General features: G+C 46.9%; 1 pseudogene; it reads right to left on the reverse strand.

Moving 5' to 3' along the window:
- Nucleotides 1-15,145: 15,145 nt before the first annotated feature.
- On the reverse strand, nucleotides 15,146-16,306 carry LOC121587962 (annotated as a pseudogene).
- Nucleotides 16,307-22,740: the final 6,434 nt, after the last annotated feature.

Below are 22,740 nucleotides of genomic sequence, written 5' to 3' on the forward strand. Positions count from 1 at the left end.
ACAGCCGGCATCTGGAGAGGGTGGTCAATAAGGCTTCACGGATTACGAATGCCTTGACCTGCCTGATGCCGAATAAGCGTGGTCCTAAGAGCCGCAGTAGGAGACAGCTCGTAAACGTCGGCAACAGTATCATCCGATACGGAGTTGCCACCTGGGGGCGATGGGTGCTCGACAAGGAGACCCATCGCAAATCGGTTCAAAGGGCGCATCGACCGGGGGCTCTCCGAGTCGCCAGCGCCTTCCAGACCGTTTCATATGACGCCGCTTGCGTTGCTGCCAACACCACCCCGTAAGTCCTCCTCATGCAGGAGGATAACCGCTGCCACGACGAAAAGGTAGCGAGTGGTGGCGTTCAATCGGACATACGGAAGCGGCAACGGGAGGAGACGATGAGGCGCTGGCAGGACCAGTGGACAACGGGTGCAGGGCAACCAAGAGCACCAGGATTGAAGACGAGGAGACTGATCCCAGACATTAATCTCTGGGTCAGCCGCAAGCATGGGGAAGTCGACTTTTTCCTCACCCAGCTCCTCACGGGGCACGGATTCTTGCGCTCCTATTTCGTCGAGAAAGGCATCCTGGATGGCTCGCCTAACTGCCCTGAATGTGGGGACGCCGTGGAAGACGTTGAACACGTGCTGTTCCACTGTCCACGGTTCGGTCGGATACGGAACGAGATGCAGCTGCGGTGCCATTCCCGAGTAACAATGGATAACATTGTCTCGGAAATATGCGCCCGCAGTGATACGTGGGAGGCCGTCCACGCCACCGCCAGGACAATCTTCTCCACTCTCCAAGCTAGATGGGATGTTGAGCGTCCACCAACGGCAAGGCGACGCAGGCGGACCAGACGGCGGGCGAGGGACGCAAATGGCGGTCCTTCAGGCCCTGCGGCACGGCAACAACCCGTGCCACAAGGGCCACCGTAAGCTGGAAAGTTACTAATCTTTATTCCTTCTTTTCGTTTCTTTCCAGCTTTCTTTCTCTCTTCTCTTCTCTATTTTCAGCTTTCTTCTATCTCTTTTCTGTTTTCTTGTTTCCTCTATCCAATTTCATTTCAGGAGAACTGCCTCACGTGCTTGGAGTGGTGACCAACGATGCAGACCCCCCATTGCCCACCCGAAGTGTGGGCGATAGGATTACAGGGACCGCGTCGCACCACGGAAAGCAGCGTAATAAGCAGCATCAGCAGACCAGATCGCCGCAGAAGATGCGTCGTGAGCCAGGGTGCAACCGCACACACGATTCCGCATGAAGTAATACGCACCACAAGCGTACCGGCCGGGTTGGGTGAGTCGGAGAGGGGGATGGAATATGCTCACTCTTCGTTAACAAAAAAAAAAGAAAAAAAGGTGGGCATACCAGCCACTCTACGCAACAAGGCTCTCTCACCTGAGACATGGCCCTCTGCTCTTACCTACCGAGAGTTCCGTGACTATCGGACCAATAATATTAACACTAATACCTGTGCAACAACTGAAACAAATTCGATGCTCGATCAAAACGTTACTCTCGCTACCGACACTTATCATAATCCTCTCTCACATTCTGGAGGGAGTGCCGCGATACCAACTACTACAACAGATACGCTCGCACAGCCCGTTACGATTTCCTCACCTGCCATGACCACTACAGACACAGATTTGTTTACAAACGAACCACATCTTGACCTTAATGAGCGAATGCTTGTTACCACCACACCTACCAGGTCACCTCCCGAATGCTTAGCCGCTCCTAAAAAACGACCGAAGCGAAACGCTAAACGGACTGATGAATCTGCTGACGCTGGCCCGTCAGATGAATAGCAATCTTGCACTGCATCCGGCGATGCACCTCGTTCAGCTTATCCCAGTCTCTCTATCTACTACCAAAATGTACGTGGTCTACGAACGAAAACTACAAATCTTCGCCTGGCGCTATCAGAATCAGCATATGATTTTATCATTCTCACTGAGACTTGGCTTACTCAGTCCATACCTTCTTCGCTCCTCACTGACGATCACTATCATATCTACAGGTGCGATAGGAATCTTTCCAACAGTGCCCTCTCACGCGGTGGGGGTGTTTTAATTTCATGTTCCTCTTCATTACCGACATGTGAAATCGCATCGCCTGGAACAACTTTGGATCAAAACATTGCAGGTGTCTCTGTTTACATCGGCGTTGTTTACATTCCGCCTAGTCATGCGAATGACCCTGCAGTGATGAACGCTTTACATGAGAGTGTACGTGAAATTTCAAGCCGCATTAAAGAGAGCGATTTATTATACGTCTTCGGAGACTTCAATAAACCTGATATCAGATGGGCGCTGACTAATACATCAGAAGCCACTGATTGCTCTCCATGTTATTCTGTCATGCATTATGCACCTTTATGCAATTCCGTAGCTAATACCGATTTCGTTGATGGGTTGCATAGTTGCGGTTTATTTCAGTTGAGTGGTATTGCAAATCAATCTGGGTGTCAATTGGATCTGGTCTTCGCAATCCTAGCCGCAACCAATATTTTGTGCGACTCAATCACACCTCTGTACTCTGTGAATGGTACTTCGGCTCTAGAGAACTCCCTCCCATACGTAACACACTGTAGTATTCCACTTCTCAGTGAGGACTTTCATCATCCTTCATTGGATATGATGATTTACTATCCCGCACAATTATCCCACTCCACTAACAGTCACACTCGCAGTACAGTCAATAGAAATTTCTTCAAAACGAATGTGGAACGTATGAATTCTCTTATTGTGTCGTTTGACCGCAATTTTGACTGCTCCAACTTTGCCACTATCGACGAAGCCACCGATTTCTTTAGCGTTTTTATGCGCTCAGCGATTAACTCCTGCGTTCCTGTTGCTCGACGAAAGTCTGGCCCCAATTGGTCTAATGCATCTTTAAGACGGTTTAAAAAAATAAAATCAACAGCCTACGCGGATTACAGTAGAACGAGATCATCGTTGCATATGAGAATTTGTTTCGACGCACTGAACAATTATCGTCGACAAAATCGTGTGCTCTACTGCTCCTCCATTCGCCGTACTGAAAGGCAGCTGTTTTCTAAGCCGACACGGTTCTGGAGCTTCTGGAACAAACGGCACAATATAAGAAGTATCCCTCCGTCAATGAGCTACAATGGCCGAACTAGTATCGATACACCCGATATTTGCAACACTTTTGCCAATCGTTTCGCTGATGCATTCACCCTTCCTGTTCACAATCCTAACACACTAGCTGAGGCCACTCGCAATACTCCATCGGATGCTATCGATTTCATTACACCCACAATTGACGAAGCATTAGTTGCGCGCACACTCAGCGATATAAAACCCTCTACATCATCTGGACCTGACAATATTCCCGCATACATTTTGAAGCACTGCCGTCAATCTCTCGCACCCATTCTTGCCAAAATATTTAATGATTCCCTTATGCGTGGCACGTATCCTGCGTCCTGGAAACACGCGCGAATGGTTCCTATCCATAAAAAGACAGTCGACTTCATGCTTGCAATTATCGTGGCATTGTTTCCCTATGCGCTTGTGCAAATGTGTTTGAGCTCATTCTATACAATCCGCTACTCACATCAGTTCAAAACTATATGAGCCCTAGTCAGCATGGATTTCTCCCAAGGAAAATTGGGAGCATGGATTTCTCCACCACAAATCTTGCTGAATTTGTTGGTTTCTGCTTCGACCACATAGATCGTGGTACTCAAGTTGATGCAGTATATATCGAGGGCTGCGTTCGATAGTATCTCTCATGATATTCTACTCTCGAAGCTAATAAAACTCGGTTTCTTGGACTGGCACATCACCTGGCTGCGTTCATACTTAACTGGTCGTTCGTAATACATAAGCATAGGATCTCATCGCTCTCACTCCTTCTCCAGCTCCTCCGGAGTGCCTCAAGGGAGTAACTTGGGACCGCTACTCTTCCTCATCTATATAAATGATCTATCTTTTGTTTTACCGCCAGGCCAACACCTAAAGTACGCCGACGATGTAAAAATATTCGCTCCAGTTAGAAACGACAGTGACTGTGTACGCCTTCAAATGATCCTTGAGAATCTCGCCAGCTGGTGCAGCAGAAACGCCCTCCAAGTGTGTGCTGATAAATGCCAGTGTATATCATTCAGCAGAGCCCGTCACCCCATCACGTTTACATACACTATGCTCAACACGGCTTTGGTTCGCACGCCATGTATCCGTCATCTGGGGATGCTACTCGATCAGAAGATGTCATTTCGCCCTCACATTGATAGCGTTGTTGCGAAGGGAAATCAGCTACTTGGTCTAATTACGCGGACCTGTAGCGAGTTTACCGATCCCATGTGCGTCAAGTCGATCTTCTGTGCCATCATAAGGTCGTGCCTGGAGTACTGCTGTCAGATCTGGTGCCCGCTTGGCGTTGGTGACATCAATCGCCTCGAAGCCATTCAACGGAGACTCACCAGGTACGCGGTTCGACTCCTTCCATGGCAATCCCACCACGCTCGGCCCTCCTACCATCAGCGGTGTCTGCTTCTCGAACTTGAACCACTCTGCTCTCGACGTAAAAACGCCCAATGCCTTTTCATATTCCGGCTCCTTAACGGAGAGATCGATTCTGGGCCAACCTTCGCTGATGTAAACTGACACCTTTTTCAGAAGTGGGTCTCGTTTTGTTTCTCTAGCGAGATCAGCAAAGTTCAGCGGTAGTGAATCAAGCGCGCTTATTGCCACCGATTTAAAGTGTTTTTCCTTTGCTTGCTATAACACAGTCTTCGTCTGGCTTGGTGTGCGTGTCAATGAGTCGTGAGAGCAAATCAGCATTTTCGAAATCATTAGTGCGCACGTACTCAATGTTAAAATCGTAGGCCAGCAAAGTAAGTGTGAAACGCTGAAGACGGTTAGCAGTAAACATTGGGATGCCCTTTTTCGATCCAAACATATGCAGTAGAGGTACATGATTAGTCTGAAGCGTAAAATGCCTACTAAAAATCATTTTGTGGAACTTTTTTACTGCGTAAATGATCGCTAGTCCCTCTCAATCGATCTGGCTGTACCGACGTTCTGCCTCAGTAAGGGCACGAGAAGCGTGTTGTACTACACGTCTAAGACCATTGGGGTACAGATGGCTTATAGTTGCCCCAAGGCCAATTGATGATGCGTCCGCCGAGATCACAATCTTTTCTTGCGGATCGTAGTGAGCCAATTGTAGGTCTGACGATAAAATTGTCTTAAACTCTCTGAAAACCCGTTTACATTCCAACGACCGATGAAATGGAGTATTTGCCTTGAGTAAATTATCCAAAGGATGCCTCAAATTTCTCATGTCTGGTATAAACTTCCCGTAGAAGTTGATTGCACCCAAAAAGGATCTAACACCGGTGACATCTGTTGGTTCAGCAAGATTTTTGATAACCTGGATTTTTGCGGGATCAGGCCTTAGTCCACGACGATCAATTACGATCAATTACGACGATCAATTCCGAGATATGTTATTTGCTGCATTTTAAATGCGCATTTATCAACACGAATTGTGAATCCAAATTCTTGAATGCGGTGGCTAAAATCTCGTCGTGCTCTTTTTCTGAAATGCCCCCGACAATAATGTCATCCAGGTATCCAGAAACGTTATTTAGACCGGCTAACATTTTGTCCATGATCATCTGGAACGCAGCTGGAGCGACCTTAACTCCTGGTGGAAGGCGGTTATAATGATATAACCCGCGATGCGTATTTATCGTAAGCAGTGGGCGGTACTGCGGCTCGACTTCCACTTCTAGAAAAGCATCAGTTAGGTCTATCTTGCTGAAAAATATTGAATTGGCCAACTTTGAAAATATGTCATCCGGTAAAGGCAACGGGTAATCATTTGGCATCGTTGAGGCCAGTGGAGTAATCTCCACATATGCGAATGGCACCCTTTGCTTTTTTTACTATAACGACCGGCGCTGCCCATTGTGAAAACTTCACTGGAGTAATTTCTCCTATGGCTTGAAGTCGATCTAGCTCCCTGTCAACTGCTTCTTGTACGGCGTAAGCCACTGGTCGTTTAGGGCGAAACACAGGGCGACTATTTTCTATTATAGCAAAAGAGACGTGTCCTTTCTTACAAAGTCCGGTTCCTTGGAATACTTTAGGAAAACGTTCTTGCCACATTCTTTGCGATGTGAATTTAGTACCTCGTACTTGGCAGCAGAAATTATCTATTGGTAAAGATCAAAGCGCAAAAAGATCGATGAGGTCAGCACCTAAAAGCATTGAACGTGTCGGGGAAACAGTAATTGTAGCTTCTTTGGTCTGATTGCCTACACTGGCTTTGCATACAAATGCCCGTCTAGTGCCAAATTAGTGCCAGAAGCTGATCGTGCAACCCCTGCTGGTGGTGATAATGTCGGACTGCCAATCTTTTTCCAAGCTTTACGATCAATGACTGTGATGTCAGATGCCGTATCAAGCTGCAGACGGACGGGCGTGCCATTCATTGCAATAGTGACATATCTGCGGCGTTTCTGAACACTATGCACGTTCACCGTAACTACTCTGGTCTGCGTTTTGCCTTGCTTTTTATATTTCGGCTTATTATACTTCTGGCAATTTGCTGTTTTGCAGAAACCCTCTTTGTGTCCCGTTCTGGAATAGATCGTACGCTGGTGTGCTTGATATCTACAGTCATGCGCCCAGTGTGTACCACCGCAGAGCCAACATGGTTTACTGGGATTCGCTTTTGAGGAATTTGGAAACTTTTTCTGAGGGTAGGGCGTTTTCAGGTTCACTGCCAAAACTCGATCATTTCCCGGTGTCTCGATCATCGCATTGTCTTTTTTTTAAATTTCCCAATCTACTGCATTCGGCGGCTAGCTGTTGAAACGTCATGCTATGGTCCTCTATTTTCGCCAGCAAGCGCGTTTGTATGTCTGCATCAGTCTCGTCCTTCATACCACAAACCAATAGCAAGCACTTGAAGTCCTCCTCGTTGAGCTTGCCGAGCTCGAATTCAACGGCCGCCTTGTTGATTCGACAGGCATAACTTACATGGTCTTCGTTCCGCTTCTCCACTAACTGCAGGCATCTGAATCGCTTACTCAGCAGCGATTCCTGGTAGTCGTAGAGGGTTGACAGCTTTTTCACCGTTTGCTCGAGCAAAAAATCGGACGGTTGGCTTGTCAGGATGAAACTCAAATAACGGTCATGCTCGGCAGCTTCCAGTTTCCGCAGCAGTAATCGGACTTTCGCAGCATCGTCGATCCTAGCAGCATCTTTCTGGAATAAGTCTACGTAGCGTGAGTACCAGTTTCTGAACGTGATTCCCGTGTCCGTATCGAACCGGAACTCTGAAATATTTCGAGACAAGGAATCAATTATTTGTTCATGACTAAAACTGGTTGCTGCAGCGCCGTCACTTAGAAGGCGTTGCTGCAAAAACTCATTCAGAATCTGCTGTTGCTGGGCCATTTGCTGTTGAAGCAAATTTAACGTTTTCAGCATCGTGTCATCATGCTGCCTGCGATGGTTAAAAACACGCAAACTAGAGGTATATTATAAAACTTTATCCCCGTCGCCACTTTTACGTCCGTTAGTGATATATGCGAGAATGGACAATACACACACGAACATAAATACAGTTATAAACTTAACGGACGCTTTATTGCTAACTTGTGTATGCCGCGCTGCCCCGATGCGAAGTGTCAGTAGCAGCTAAGAAGAATATGACGATGAAGCAGTATGATATCAAAATCGCATTATAATATGCAAAGCTGGAAGAAGAGGTTTACATGCGGGTTCCATGTGGTCTGAAAGCTGATGGAAAGGTATGTAAATTAAACAAGGGACTTTACGGACTGAAGCAGGCGGCAAGGTCATGGTTTCAGAGACTGGATGAGGAGTTGAGACGTCAAGGCTTCAACAGTTGTTTAGCGAACACTTACTTGTATCGAAGGCGGCATTGTGGAAGCTGATGTTATGTTCTCGTTAACGTGGTGACTTGATCGTGGCGGGAAAAGATCCTGGAATGATATCGTCGTTACTTGCGGTACTACCAAAGCCATTCGAGGTAAATGCTATCGGTGATGTTTGTTTCTTTTTAAGAATCGAGATTGAAAAGGATAAACGAGGCGATTTTTTCCTGAGCCGGAGGAAATACATAACCGATGTGATCGAGACTTGTGGCTTAGTCGACGCGAAGATATCCAATATCTCTCTCGACCCCGGTTACGTTAAGCGTGAAGAAGAAGAAGTAACGCTAGCAAATAACTATGACTATCAGAAGATGATCGGTAAGCCTAAAGCTATAAGCAGCTATAAAGCTATAAGCAGCTACTGGAGGCAGGCACTTTCCCCGACGTATGGAAACGGCAGCAACTGGTGCTGCTTACCAAGTCGGGGAAACCACCTGAGAAGCCCTCGTCATACCGGCCCATTTGTCTGCTGAGTGTGCTGGGGAAAATTTTGGAGCGGTTGATTCAGCGGAGGCTGACAACCCACCTGGAGTCGACTGGGGGACTTTCGGATGCCCAATACGGTTTCTGTGAAGGGCGTTCGACTGTGGATGCCATCACTCGGGTGATGGATAACGGGAAAGTCGCTCTAGACAAAAAGCGAAAGGGGGATCGTTTCTGTGTGGTGGTAACGGTGGACGTCCGGAATGCCTTCAACTCGGCAAACTGGACAGCGATCGGCCAAGCTCTGCAGCGTAAAAACACTCCGCCTTATTTGCAGGCGTTGCTGCGGAACTATTTTATTGGCCAAACGCTCCACTATGATACGGATGAAGGAGTAGTGTCGAGGACTGTATCTGCAGGCGTTCCTCAGGGTTCGGTTCTAGGACCAACATTATGAAACGTCATGTATAACGACATACTCCGCTTGCCGCTCGAAGGACTACGAGCGGACATCATCGGGTTTGCTGACGACGTGGCCTTCACATTTTTGGGAAGGACCACGGAACAGGTCAGCGCATTAGCAACGGCTGACCTGGAGAGGATCGAGCGATGGTTGGAAGGAGTCGGTTTGGAACTTGCTCACCGAAAGATCGGGTCCATGATCTTTTGTACACATCATGTCCCGCAGCTCGCAGAACTTCAAGCGGGCGGTCACTCGATCAAATCCACGGAAACGCTGAAATACCTGGGAGTGAAACTCTGCCGCAAACAGAACCACAGCCGGCATCTGGAGAGGGTCGTCAATAAGGCTTCATGGATTACGAATGCCTTGACCTGCCTGATGCCGAATAAGCGTGTTCCTAAGAGCCGCAGTAGGAGACAGCTTGTAAACGTCGGCAACAGTATCATCCGATACGGAGTTGCCACTCGGGGGCGATGGGTGCTCGACAAGGAGACCCATCGCAAATCGGTCCAAAGGGAGCATCGACCGGGGGCTCTCCGAGTTGCCAGCGCCTTCCAGACCGTTTCATATGACGCCGCTTGCGTTGTCGCCAACACCACCCCGTTAGTCCTCCTCATGCAGGAGGATAACCGCTGCCACGACGAAAAGGTAGCGAGTGGTGGCGTTCAATCGGACATACGGAAGCGGCAACGGGAGGAGACGATGAGGCGCTGGCAGGACCAGTGGACAACGGGTGCAGGGCAACCAAGAGCACCAGGATTGAAGACGAGAAGACTGATCCCAGACATTAATTAATGAATTCCGCAACCCCATGTGCATCAAAGCTGTGTACAACTGCATCGTTCGTTCGGTTCTGGAATATTCGTGCGTAGTCTGGAGCCCAACTACCGCTTCTTCAATTGCTCGACTTGAGGCGATTCAACGTAAGCTCACGAGATATGCCCTACGCCTACTTCCCTGGCATGATCGCAATAATCTTCCTCCGTATGCTGCGCGGTGCCATCTTCTAGGCCTTGAACCTCTTTCGGTTAGAAGACGTAATGCGCAGTGCTCTTTCATCGCTGGATTGCTAAATGGCTCTATCGACTCATCGCCTTTGTTGCATCGAGTCGATATCTATGCACCATCCCGAACACTTAGGTCTAGAGAAACTCTACGGCTCGCTCAACCCCGTTCCAGTGCTGGTCGGTCTGACCCTATGTTCCGCATGTCGGCTGTCTTCAACACTGTCTCGGATTGCTTCGACTTCGACATCTCAACTCAGTGCTTCAAGGAACGTCTCCGGCTTTTGCCGTGGCCGCAGTGAATTGCGATGCAAATCTTATTTTTGCTATGTATTTTTTTTTTTCAATTGAACTGTTACATCTTAATTGGGCCATACGGCTCGTTGAAGATTAAATAAATAATAATAATAATAATAATTAATCTCTGGGTCAGCCGCAAGCATGGGGAAGTCGACTTTTTCCTCACCCAGCTCGTCACGGGGCACGGGTTCTTGCGCTCCTACTTTAACGAGAAAGGCATCCTGGATGGCTCGCCCTACTGCCCCGAATGCGGGGACGCCGTGGAAGACGTTGAACACGTGCTGTTCCACTGTCCACGGTAACAATGGATAACATTGTCTCGGAAATGTGCGCCCGCAGCGATACGTGGGAGGCCGTCCGCGCCGCCGCCAGGACAATCTTCTCCACTCTCCAAGCTAGATGGGATGTTGAGCGTCCACCAACGGCAAGGCGACGCAGGCGGACCAGACGGCGGGCGAGGGACGCAAATGGCGGTCCTTCAGGCCTTGTGGCACGGCAACAACCCGTGCCACAAGGGCCACCGTAAGCTGGAAAGATACTAATCTTTCATTTCCTTTCTTTTCGATTCTTTCCAGCTTTTTTTTTCTCTTCTCTCCTCTATTTTCAGCTTTCTTCTATCCCTTTTCTCTTTAGTTCTTTTTTCTTGTTTCCTCTATCCAAATTTCGTTTCAGGAGAACTGCTTTACGTGCTTGGAGTGGTGACCAACGATGAAGACCCCCCATAGCCCACCCGAAGTGTGGGCGATAGGATCACAGGGACCGCGTCGCACCACGGAAAGCAGCGTAATAAGCAGAATCAGCAGACCAGATCGCCGCAGAAGATGCGTCGTGAACCAGGGTGCAACCGCACACACGACTCCGCATGAAGTAATACTCACCACAGCGTACCGGCCGGGTTGGGTAAGTCGGAGAGGGGGATAGAATACGCTCACTCTTCGTTAACACAAAAAAAATAAAAAATGAAAAAAAGGTGATCGGTAAGTTACTTTACATGGCGATAAATGCGAAGCCCGATATCGCAGCAGCAGTTTCGATTTTGAGTCAGAAAAAGATTAGGTTAAATGTGGTTAAACGGGTGGTATGATACTTCAAAGGTACAGTCGATTTTCGTTTGCGGTTGACCAAAAAAGGTATAGAAAAAAGAATTCTAGGATACTGCGATAAGTAGTGTTGGGTCAAGTAGCTCACAGAACGCTGCACGCAGGAGCGATTGTGCGATGCGCTCCCAGGAGCGAAGGTTCGCAATTCACGGAGCGCTACACGCAGGATGAAGTTTCGCACCACAAGTAGCGCTGCATGCAGGAGCGATTGTGCGATGCGCTCTCAGGAGAGAAGTTTCGCACCATACGGAGTGCTGCACATAGGGCATTATTTTCATTACTGTATTCAATTTCAATTATAATAAAGATATACGCACTCATATTATTATTATTATTATTATTATTATTTATTTATTTAATCTTCAACGGGCCGTATGGCCCAATTAAGATGTAACAGTTCAATTAAAAAAATACATAGCAAAAATAAGATTTGCATCGCAATTCACTGCGGCCTCGGCAAAAGCCGAAGACGTTCCTTGAAGCACTGAGTTAAGATGTCGAAGTCGAAGCAATCCGAGACAGTGTTGAAGACAGCCGACATGCGGAACATAGGGTCAGACCGACCAGCACTGGAACGGGGTTGAGCGAGCCGTAGAGTTTCTCTAGACCTAAGTGTTCGGGATGGTGCATAGATATCGACTCGATGCAACAAAGGCGATGAGTCGATAGAGCCATTTAGCAATCCAGCGATGAAAGAGTACTGTGCATTACGTCTTCTAACCGAAAGAGGTTCAAGGCCTAGAAGATGGCACCGCGCAGCATACGGAGGAAGATTATTGCGATCCTGCCAGGGAAGTAGGCGTAGGGCATATCGCGTGAGCTTACGTTGAATCGCCTCAAGTCGAGCAATTGAAGAAGCGGTAGTTGGGCTCCAGACTACGCACGAATATTCCAGACCGAACGAACGATACAGTTGTAGACAGCTTTGATGCACATGGGGTTGCGGAATTCATTAGTTGTCCGGATAACCACGCCAACTCCGGATAACTCCTGCATCGACTAAAAGACACACAGTTGCATTTCTCGATGCAGATAGTCAGTCCATTACGCTTGCACCACGAACAGAAAATTTCGATGCAGTCTTGCAGGAATGTACAATCACCTGTGTTGTGAATAGGCGCAAAAATTTTTGCGTCGTCGGCAAACAGACTGATACTGTCGGGAGGTAAAGCCAGGGTAACATCGTTGATAAACAATATGAAGAGAAGCGGGCCAATATTGCTTCCTTGTGGCACACCCGAGCTGCTGACTATTTCTTTGGACATGTGCTTATCAATTTTCACGATGTATGTGCGATTAATTAGGTAAGACTTAAGCCACTGTACGAGCGAGCTGGGAAATCCTAGCTGATCGAGTTTAGCGAGAAGAATTGCGTGCGGAAGAGAGTCGAATGCTGCTTTTAGATCTGTATAAATTGTATCGACTTGAGTTCCGGCATCAATTTGACTAGTGCAATAGGTTACAAATTCAACCAGGTTCGTGGTAGTTGACTTTTTTGGCACGAATCCATGTTGATACGGGCTTAGGTAGCTGCGGCATGCATGTAGCAGATGTTTGTATATCACTAGTTCGAACACCTTGGCAATGGCACACAAAGATGTAATACCCCGGTAGTTGATGGCATCTGCCCTGTCGCCCTTTTTGTAAATAGGAACCATCCAAGATTTCCTCCATGTTTTGGGAAAGAAGCCATTGGCTAGCGATGCATTGAACATTTTTGCAAGGATAGGTGCTACTGTCGTTTGACAGCGTTTCAACACGGTAGAAGGAATTCCGTCGGGTCCAGGAGCGAAGGAAGGATTTAGTTGCATTAGGGCTGATAAAACGATCTCACTGTCGATGAAAGGAGTGCTCATGTTAATTGCGCCAGTCGGAGTGTTGATGAGAGCAGCATCAATGGTATCGGTATCATTCATGGCCGGTGAAAAGCAATCTGCGAAGCGATCCGCGAAGAGATTGCACATGTCATTAGTGTTTGCGTGGATTTTGTTTTGCTGTTGTAGAAGCGCCAAAACGAGTCAGGCCACCTGCAGAGGTTACGTTGAATTTTACTCAAATATCTGCCATATCGAAACCTTTATAGCTGCAGTATAAAGAGTGCGTGTCAAAGTAGATCGAGCGAGATCTTTGGCAGCGGCGCGTTTGGTAGTGACGATAAGCAGCTCTTTTTACACGTTTGAGTCGTTTGAGTGTGCGGTCCGCCCAGGGGGGGTTAGGTTTAGGACGCTGAACTGGGACGCATACAACAAAGGCTTGCAGCATGAAGGTCGAGAATGAACATACTGCTTCGTCAAGTGAAACAAAATTGGAACAATGAAAGCTATTGTTAAACATTGATATCATGTCGTTCAGTTTCACATAGTCAGCTTTAGCAAAGTTATAACGATAAAATGCGGTTGTCGTTGAGTTTTGTCGAGTCGTCGAATTGCGTCGGGTCGACGAGTTAATACGTATATTGAAGTCAAACGCCGGATGGTAGGAGTCAAGAGGTACAAGCGGAACAACACTTGGAAAGACAGGCGAACACAATTTAGCTGCCGCATTGTTAGCGTAGAGCAGGTCAAGCATGCTTCCGTGCGAATTATTAGTGCCGATTATGTGACTCAACAGCTTGAGGAAAAGTATCAAAAATGTTCATTTTCTATTATGATCCGTGTTAGAGCACTCGATTTGTCTCTGGTTTGATATATCGAACTGAACGAAGGTCATTTGCATTACCTGACTCAAACGGAGACCGTTTTTTGTCAAACAGCTTTCCGTCAGGTTAAAGCTACGGAAAACGTTTTGTTTTACGGTTTAACTACTAAATACATATATTTAAACCACACGAATTGCATATAATTACATTCAAAAGGGTTTTTTGTAATTATTCATTACAAAAAGGGTGGGAATGACAAAATACACAGAAATTAGAAAATCATACCACAAACGCTACTTTGCATGACATTGCCAAACACATTTAAAGAACAATAATATGCCACACGTAGAAATAATTATAAATTGGTACGATACTTCCTGCGATACGCGTTGCAGTTTGTTTTGACTAACAAATCCATTTCAGATCAATTTGGTAGCAATCTCTCGAGTCAACGAAAGAAGTCTCTAACAAGCTTGTATAATACCGATTTCGTTTTAGTTCGTGTAGCGCGATTTTGTTTGACACATTTCCGTTTGAATCAGATAATCGACACTATTGATGTGATTAAGTTGCACTAATCCATTAAATTTAAATCCATCCTCAAAGGTGTTGTTGGCCAGTGCGCGCGCAGTTGGTTCATAGTGCGTGATTGATGAGTATGCTGGCGAGGACGAAGGATCAGTTGTGGACCAGCTTATGCTAGGCTGATTGAAATCGCCAATAACAAACAGCAGATCCGAAGGCTTCAGTGTGAGAGTGAAGCCGCTGATACAATCATGTAGAGAGCGAAGAGTCGATATCTGGGAGCTAAGCTGTGGTGGAATGTATACTACCATGATGTACAGATGTGCGTTATTGCAGGTGACGCGCACACAAATATACTCGAGAGAACGATCACGGGAAGGTAATTCTATCGACTCGTATGCGTTAGAAACGGCTAGCAAAACACCACCACCGCGAGAGCAAGAGCCGCTGAGAGAGCGATCACAGCAGTAAACAGAGAAGTTGTTGTTGAAGAGAAGAACAGATGGAATGTTGTCAACAAGCCAAGTTTCCGTGAGGGCGATGAGGTTGAAGTCAGCCTCCGATACAGCTAGGTGAAATTCTTTTGTTTTAGTACGCAAACCTCTAACGTTTTGATAATAGCAGCTTAAGTACTCTATGGTAACGTTGTCATTGTGGCGGTTGGATAAAGCGGGTATACGGTAAGTCAATTGAGCTGCGTTGTCAGAGCATGAGGCTTGGCGTGTTTGTTGCGTGCAATGAGCGGAACTTCGTCTAGTTGAGAAAAAAGCGATCGATTGTAGACTGGTGCAGGTGCGGAGATGAAGCGCGGTGGTTTTGGGGCGGTCCAGATACAAGTGTTGAGTTGGGTGCTTCCAAGGTATCATTCACCGGGGGGTGACACTGTTGTGATGATGTTGTTTCAGGACCAGGTGGAGTAGACGTGCGTGCTGCTAAACGGTGAGTCGTTGTTGGTGTGCGTGTGGTGTAGCGGTGATCAGTACTAGTAACTGGTGTGCGAGTTGTAAAGCGGTTTCGGGTGGCTATAGGAGATGAGGTTTGGTGGTCGTGTTGACGGGATGGAAAAATCTCACGTACACCGATACCGACGGGCCAGGTGGATGGTGTGAGTGCCGCATCTCGAAGGATAGCCGGGACTCTCACTTTGAATGAAAGCCAATTCATGCTGTCCACACTAACCCCTCTTCTCAGCAGGCAATACGCTATAACGTCATCGGTGGCTAAGCGACGCTTTACAGAAGCGACCACTTGTTCCACAGTGACGGCCGTTGATAAGCGGGATAGGCGGATCCAGATCCTATCTGTGAATGGCTCACGAGGTGCAGCCTGAAGCGGTGATGATAACGGATCGGTTCCCACCAGTTCATGCGGTTGTGTAGGTGTCGGCTGGACGGCAATTGTGGTATTGGTGTATGCGTTTGGCGATGACGCGGCACAAAGGATGTTACCCCGACTGTTTACAATTCTGTTTACACCAGGAGATGCCGAATCCTCGATTAAGCGCCTCCGCTTTCTACCAGTAGCCGGTCGAGGATCAGGATTCCGAATGTGAGGCGTGGATGCAGTTTGAAGGAAGGTAAAACCACTGCGAACTTCGGCGACAATAGGCTCGACGAGCTTGCCGATAGCTGCTACAGCTGAGGTGAGGGCGGCTTGGAAACCGACCTGGGCGCCTATTTCTTTTACCGAACGGCAGCGCGGATTTTTAAGAATGTTAGTGCAGCCAATGCAGCTCCAGTGCAGGTCGACATTGGACAATACTGTGTCAATCAGCTCGGAGGGCAATTTGCAACAGCCGCGGTGGAACGTAGCGTCACAATATGCACAACTGATGATGCAGCCGGTGGCCTCTACCGGTTCAGCACACGAGAAGCAAATAGCCGCCATCGCGAAATCACGCATAATCACAGCACAACACTGCTAAGCCGAGCAGGAAAAAACAGCAGGAAACCACAGTTGCGGTGCAACTAAACAATTCGCCAACACGCAATGATGATGTGAAGCAGTTTAATAGTCCGTAGAATAGACAACAATGCGATGCGACGCATAAAACACAAGAAAATTACTGAAAAATCACGGAGCGCGACGGAAGTGCGGCCGAACAATTAAACGTCAAACGTAAGACACATAACACACTAAACATATTCAAAATAAATTTTATTAAAAATCCGGCCCGCAAAGGAATAGGCCAATTATGTATGTATTACGTTATATAAACTTTTGTCACTCGACTCATAAGAAAATATTTTCTTTCAAACAGATGAGTAAAAATAATTGGCGCATTCCGCTCACATTCCGCAAGTTAAAGCCTGGATTTATGCAAGCCATTATTTTCTGTGCGAAGCTTTCAAGCGCACATCTTCTAGCTCCTTGTTTCAAATTATCCAGCAGCACTCCAGGCGGAGAGCATTTTCGCTCCTAGTAGCGCATTGCACTTACGCAGCCCTGTGTGCAGCACTCCGTGTGGTGCGAAAATTCGCTCCTGGGAGCGCATTGCATATCGCTCCTGCCTGCAGCGCTCTGCGAGGTGCGAAACTTCTCTCCTGGGAGCGCATTGCACAATCGCTCCTGTGTGCAGCGCTCCGTGCAGAGCTACCTCTTTTTCCTGTGGACAGTGCGGGAGCACGCACAATAAGAAGAGCGAAGCGATTGAGGTACCTCTTTCGCTCTTGACCCAACACTAGCGATAAGCACATGAGCATCCGCAGCACCTTCTTCCAGCATGCACACCGCCATAACTACACCTGGAGACACCCGAAGGGTGATTCAAAGTCCCAAATCGACCACGTTCTGATTGACGGAAGGCACTTCTCGGATATTATCGACGTTAAAACGTATAGAGGCGCAAACGTCGACTCGGACCATTTTCTGGTCATGGTAAAACTGCGCCAGAAATTCTCCGTGCTTAACAACCAACGGAGTCAGGCCACCCCAACGCTCAACCTGGACCGGTTGAAGTGTGCTGTTGCTGCGGAGGGGTATGCGACAGCGCTCGGGGAAGCGCTGCCGACCGAGAACAACATCGCCGCGATGCCCCTCGCAGACCACTGGCATATGGTGGAACGAGCCATCAGCACTGCAGCCGAACACAAGATCGGCCGCTTACCACGTAGAGAGGAAAAGGAATGGTTCAACCAAGAGTGCAGACGAGCACTATCCGAGCATGCAGCGCGCCCGCATGCTACGGCATGAAACCCGTCAGAGCGTGGAGATCTACAGACGACTGAGGAAACAATCGCGGCCGTAACTGCTTGACCACTTGGTACATCACTTTTCCAATTCGCTTAACAATAATAGCTAGCACCCAATTCCAGGTGTTGTAATGATATTTCTTCGCATCCACAGATTCACCAATGTCAAAACTTCTGGTTGAAAACTGTCCATCATCTTGATTAGGTGAAGCTTGTACAGGTGGGCGCAGCAGCTCTAGGCAAGTACGAATCTTGCGACCAAACATAACTTCTGCCAGTGTTTTAAAGCCTTCCAACTGCTTATTAGGTGTATTTTGATATGTTAAAAGAAGCATGTCCAATGCTTCCTGCAACAACACCCCTCCCACCTTAATCTTTTTAACGCTCTTTTGAACGAGCCCACGAACCGTTCAGCCTGGTCGTTGAGCTGCGGGTGGTATGGGGCAGTTCTGATGTGTTCAATACCATTGGTGTTCGAAAATCAGCAGATGCTATGCTCGTGAACTGCCTTCCGTTATCGCTTACGATTAAATTTGGCATTCCCAGACCAACACCCAATCGTCTCAAAATAGCAACAGTTGCATTATCAGATATTTGTGAGGTGCGTACAATCTCTGGCCATTTGAAATGCGAATCAATCACTAACAAGAAATGCATGTCTTCAATCGGCCCAGCGTAATCAATATGTATCCTCTGCCAAGGCGCTTCCGTTGTTTGCCAAGGTATCGGTGAGCTTAGATTTGGAGACTTATCCGCAGAAGCGCACGAATTACAGCATTTCACCATATCCTTAATATCTGCATCTATATTTATACCAATATACATAGCTTCGTGCTACTCCTTTCATGCGCTCAATCCCAGGATGTCATAGGTGCATCAACTCAAGTACATGCTGGCGCTGCGACAAAGGTATGATTAACCGGTCTCCAAAAATAATGCAATCCTCTATTGCCGATAAAAAGTCACGTCGCGCGTGAAAATTTTTTAGCTCAAGGTCTTCTAACCTCTTTGGCCATTCATTCTGGATGTACTTTAACAAAACCCGAAGCACAGGGTCTTTGCACGACTCGCGCACAACGTCTTTAAAAGCTAGCTCCTAGCTAAAGCTCCTATGTCGTTCTCAAGCTCGATGCTGGCAATTACAAAGTTCTGCTCAGGTTTTTCTAGTCGATCCATTAGACGAGAGAGCACATCAGCATTTCCATATTTATCAGTTTGAACCTACTCAATATGAACATCGTAAAGTAACAGCGTCAAAGCGAAACGCTGCAACCGATTCACGGTGTATGTTGGTATCCCCTTTTTAGCAGCAAACAGCATTCGATGTAACTTCGTGACGGCGAAAATGATGGCCAAGCCATCACGATCAGGCTGACTGTACCGTTGTTCCGTTTCTGTGAGTGCTCTCGATGCGTGTTGGACCACTTTCAATCTTCCGTCAGGCCTGCTGTGTGATATTGTAGCTCCGATGCCTACCGAAGAAGCATCCGCTGAGACTACGATTTCGAGCAGTGGGTTATGATAAGTCAGCAAAAGGTCCGAAGCCAATATCTTCTTAAACTGCTCAAAAGCATGCTGACACTGCTTTATGTCCATTTAAATAATCTCTCTTCCTTCTGCAGCTCGTCCAGAGGCTGCCGTAACATACGCATGTTGTGGACAAATTTTCCGTAATAGTTGATCGCCCCGAGAAACGATCGCACTCCCGGGACGTCTGTCGGAGGCTGGAGCTTAATGATGGCAGTAATCTTATCAGGGTCTGGCAGCAATCTTTTTGCATCCAACAAATGGCGCAAATATTTAATTTGGGGCTTCTGAAAACTGCATTTCTCTGCACGTAAAGTAAAACCGTACTCTTGTAGTTTCTCTAACACGGCATGAAGATTTTTCAGCATTGAGGAGCATTGACGTTTGACGTTTAACGTAAAAGTCGCATTCGCGTTTCGCTCCGTATATTTTCTAGAAAATCGCGCTGTTTATCACACTATTTTCCGGTTTCTGTATAATCACAGTATTTTAGAACACCGTTCCATTATCGTTCAATAGTGCGTTTATCTCTGCTGACAATAAAATTCGCGTGAATTTCGTTTTTTGGATCGCATCTGAGTTCGCGCGTCCTAACCGCCATCGCTCTTATTGTTGCAACGAAAACCTGCACCGCTCCCGTAGAATGGCCCGTATTTGCAACGCCTGCACTATGGAAATTTTGGAGGCATCTATCAGCTGCTGCCTGTGCGACTCTCCATTTCACCAGCGCTGCACTTCGGTTCCTGCTAATCTGTTCCTGCGCATTGCGGAATATAAACAATTACACTGGTGCTGTATTGGCTGCAACAACGTATTTATGAATCCGCGCACCAAGTTCGTAAAAGACGCAGCCATGCAATCTGGCTTCCAGGCGGCAATAACAACAGTCGCCGAAAGCATCAAGACCATTATGGAGCCATTGACTAATGAAATTAAAACTGGGTTTGCACGGATGAGCCAGCTCGATCTAAAAACTCCACGAAGGTGGCACCCCCCGCTAAAATTCGTCGCATAAATCGGTCAAAACGTTTGTTCTCGGAAGTCGCTACTGACAACCGTACGTTGTTTACATTTGGCGCCAGACCCATCAACACCCAAAACAATCACAACCAGAACCAACATAATAAGCCGATCGATGATATGTATCGCAAAAATCGAGCTCCACCCATGATCACAGGCACGAACAAAGATACAAATACATTTCCGATCAAAATAGTCCCCGCTCAGTCTGCGGTGCAGAAGTGCGCATTGTATATTTCCCGGCTCGCTCCAGATACATCCAGTAACCAAATAGTGCAAATGGTCAAACATGCTTTGTCCATTGAGGATGTCACTGCATATTGCCTTATACGACAAGGCACAAACACAGCAACAATTTCATTTCTATCATTTAAGGTGTTAGTGCCTCTTACTCAACGTGAAAGGGCTCTTTCCCCCGATACTTGGCCGCTTGGTCTATCGGTGCGTGAATTTGTCGACTACCGAGCTCAACAACCAGGTGCAAATTTTCGTCTACCGCTAATGAGACTTTCAACACCTACAACCCTATTTACAGCGCAGGATATTCGATCACCACAGCTGTTGGATCACACAATACTTTCAGCACACACTCGACGCACTTCACCCACACCGCAAACCTACTAATTATCAACACCGATAAACAATTCACACACATCACGCACACTCGCACGCTCGCTAATCAGCTGTACACCGTATATGAGCCAAATAACGCCGAAACAACTTTTGTTGATAATTTACGCACTCACCTGATGATTGTTCCTCCAACAACAAACAACTTTACCACCACTGAAGCAGTCTGTAGTAACGGCATCTCGTGCAGGCTACTTAACGATCGTGAACCCAACACTACGCAACTTCAGCAGCACTATTGCTACAGTACAGATCCTACACTCACACAAACGCACGACGGTCATGTCATTCCTGCAGGGGTTGCCTCCTTAAATAATACTGACGATTTGTTATTTTTATATCAAAATGTAAGAGGACTAAAAACTAAATGGCATGAGGTATTCGATTATGTTTCTAATACTCATTACGACGCCATTATCCTGACTGAAACATGGTTGGACTCTTCTATTAACTCGGCACAGTTGTTTCCGGACCATTATATCGTCTTCAGAAAGGACCGTAATGACAGAAATAGTAGGAAAACCAAAGGTGGTGGGGTTCTCATAGCTGTCGCCTCACATTTGCGAGTACTCTTATGTTCTACAACAGACACTGTCGAGCAACTTTGGTTAAAGATTTACAGCATTAAGAAAACGTATGTTATCGGCGCAATGTATGTTCCTCCTGGCATGGCAAATAACACGTCGATTATTCATACAATCTGTTCAACTATTGACGACGTAGCATGTAAAGCTAATGAAATGTGTTTGTTATTCGGGGACTTCAATTTGTCAAACCTGAATTGGATACCCGATGAAACAAATCCACTTATGCTCCAAGTTGACTACGAAAGCTCGAGGATCACGGACAACTGTCGCCTTCTTCTTGATTGTATGAATAGCAACGGACTGTACCAGATTAACAAAATTCATAATGCGTCGATTAACTACCTCGATTTGATCTTTGTATGCGACGATATCCTGCAACAATGCTCTCCACCGTCAATAACACCCTTCCCCATAGTTGCTATTGATTGCTATCATCCGCCTATAGAGCTGTGCCTGCCGAACGGCTTAGCCAAAGCAGAACATCATACAACATCACATCAAGAACCAGGCATGCTCGACTACAGTCGCACTAACTTTTAGATTCTAAATGATCTACTGCAATCTTCTGACTGGTCATTCCTTGATGGAAACCCGGTCGTAAACCATGCACTCGATATGTTCAATCGGAAATTTACGGAACATTTATCTGCCTGTTGTCTTATAAAACGTTCACGACAGGGTCCACCGTGGGGTAATGCTCAATTACGCCGCTTAAAACGAAACAAATCTTCCTGCTATCGGTTTTATCAAAACAGTGGAACACAACAATCGAGATTGCGGTTCATCGCTGCACACAATGTATATCGAAGCTATAATAGACAACTTCACTCTCGTTTTTTGATCCGTATACAGTTCAGCTTAAGAAGAAAACCGAAAAAATTTTGGAGGTATGTCGACACAAAACGGAAAAACAGCTCCTTGCCAGCTATAGTTTCCTTTAATGGAACAACTTCGTGTACCAAAGAGGAAACCTGCAATTTATTTGCCGATCGTTTCATGAGTTCGTTTGCCACTGAAGCTCCTGGCTTCTCATTGGATGCTGCTCTCAACAACGTGCCCTCCGACGCTGTCGATGTTAATGTGCGTGACATAAACATCTCCAGAGATTCTGTGCTAAAGGCGCTCAAGCAGGTCAAACCATCCTACAACCCTGGACCTGATGGTATTCCAACCGCAGTTCTTGCCAAATGCAGCGAAGTTTTGGCCGGACCTCTGGCTCGTATCTTCACACTCTCGCTCAATCAGCGTATGTTTCCAGCAGCATGGAAATCGTCCTACATGTTTCCTGTGCATAAAAAGGGGGATAAGAGCTTAGTGGAAAACTACCGTGGCATTACTACTTTGCCTGCAGGTGCTAAGGTTTTTGAAGTCGTCGTCCAGAACTCGCTCTTGA

Source organism: Anopheles merus, chromosome X (genome assembly GCF_017562075.2).
Source record: "Anopheles merus strain MAF chromosome X, AmerM5.1, whole genome shotgun sequence".
NCBI classification, from domain to species: Eukaryota; Metazoa; Arthropoda; class Insecta; order Diptera; family Culicidae; genus Anopheles; species Anopheles merus.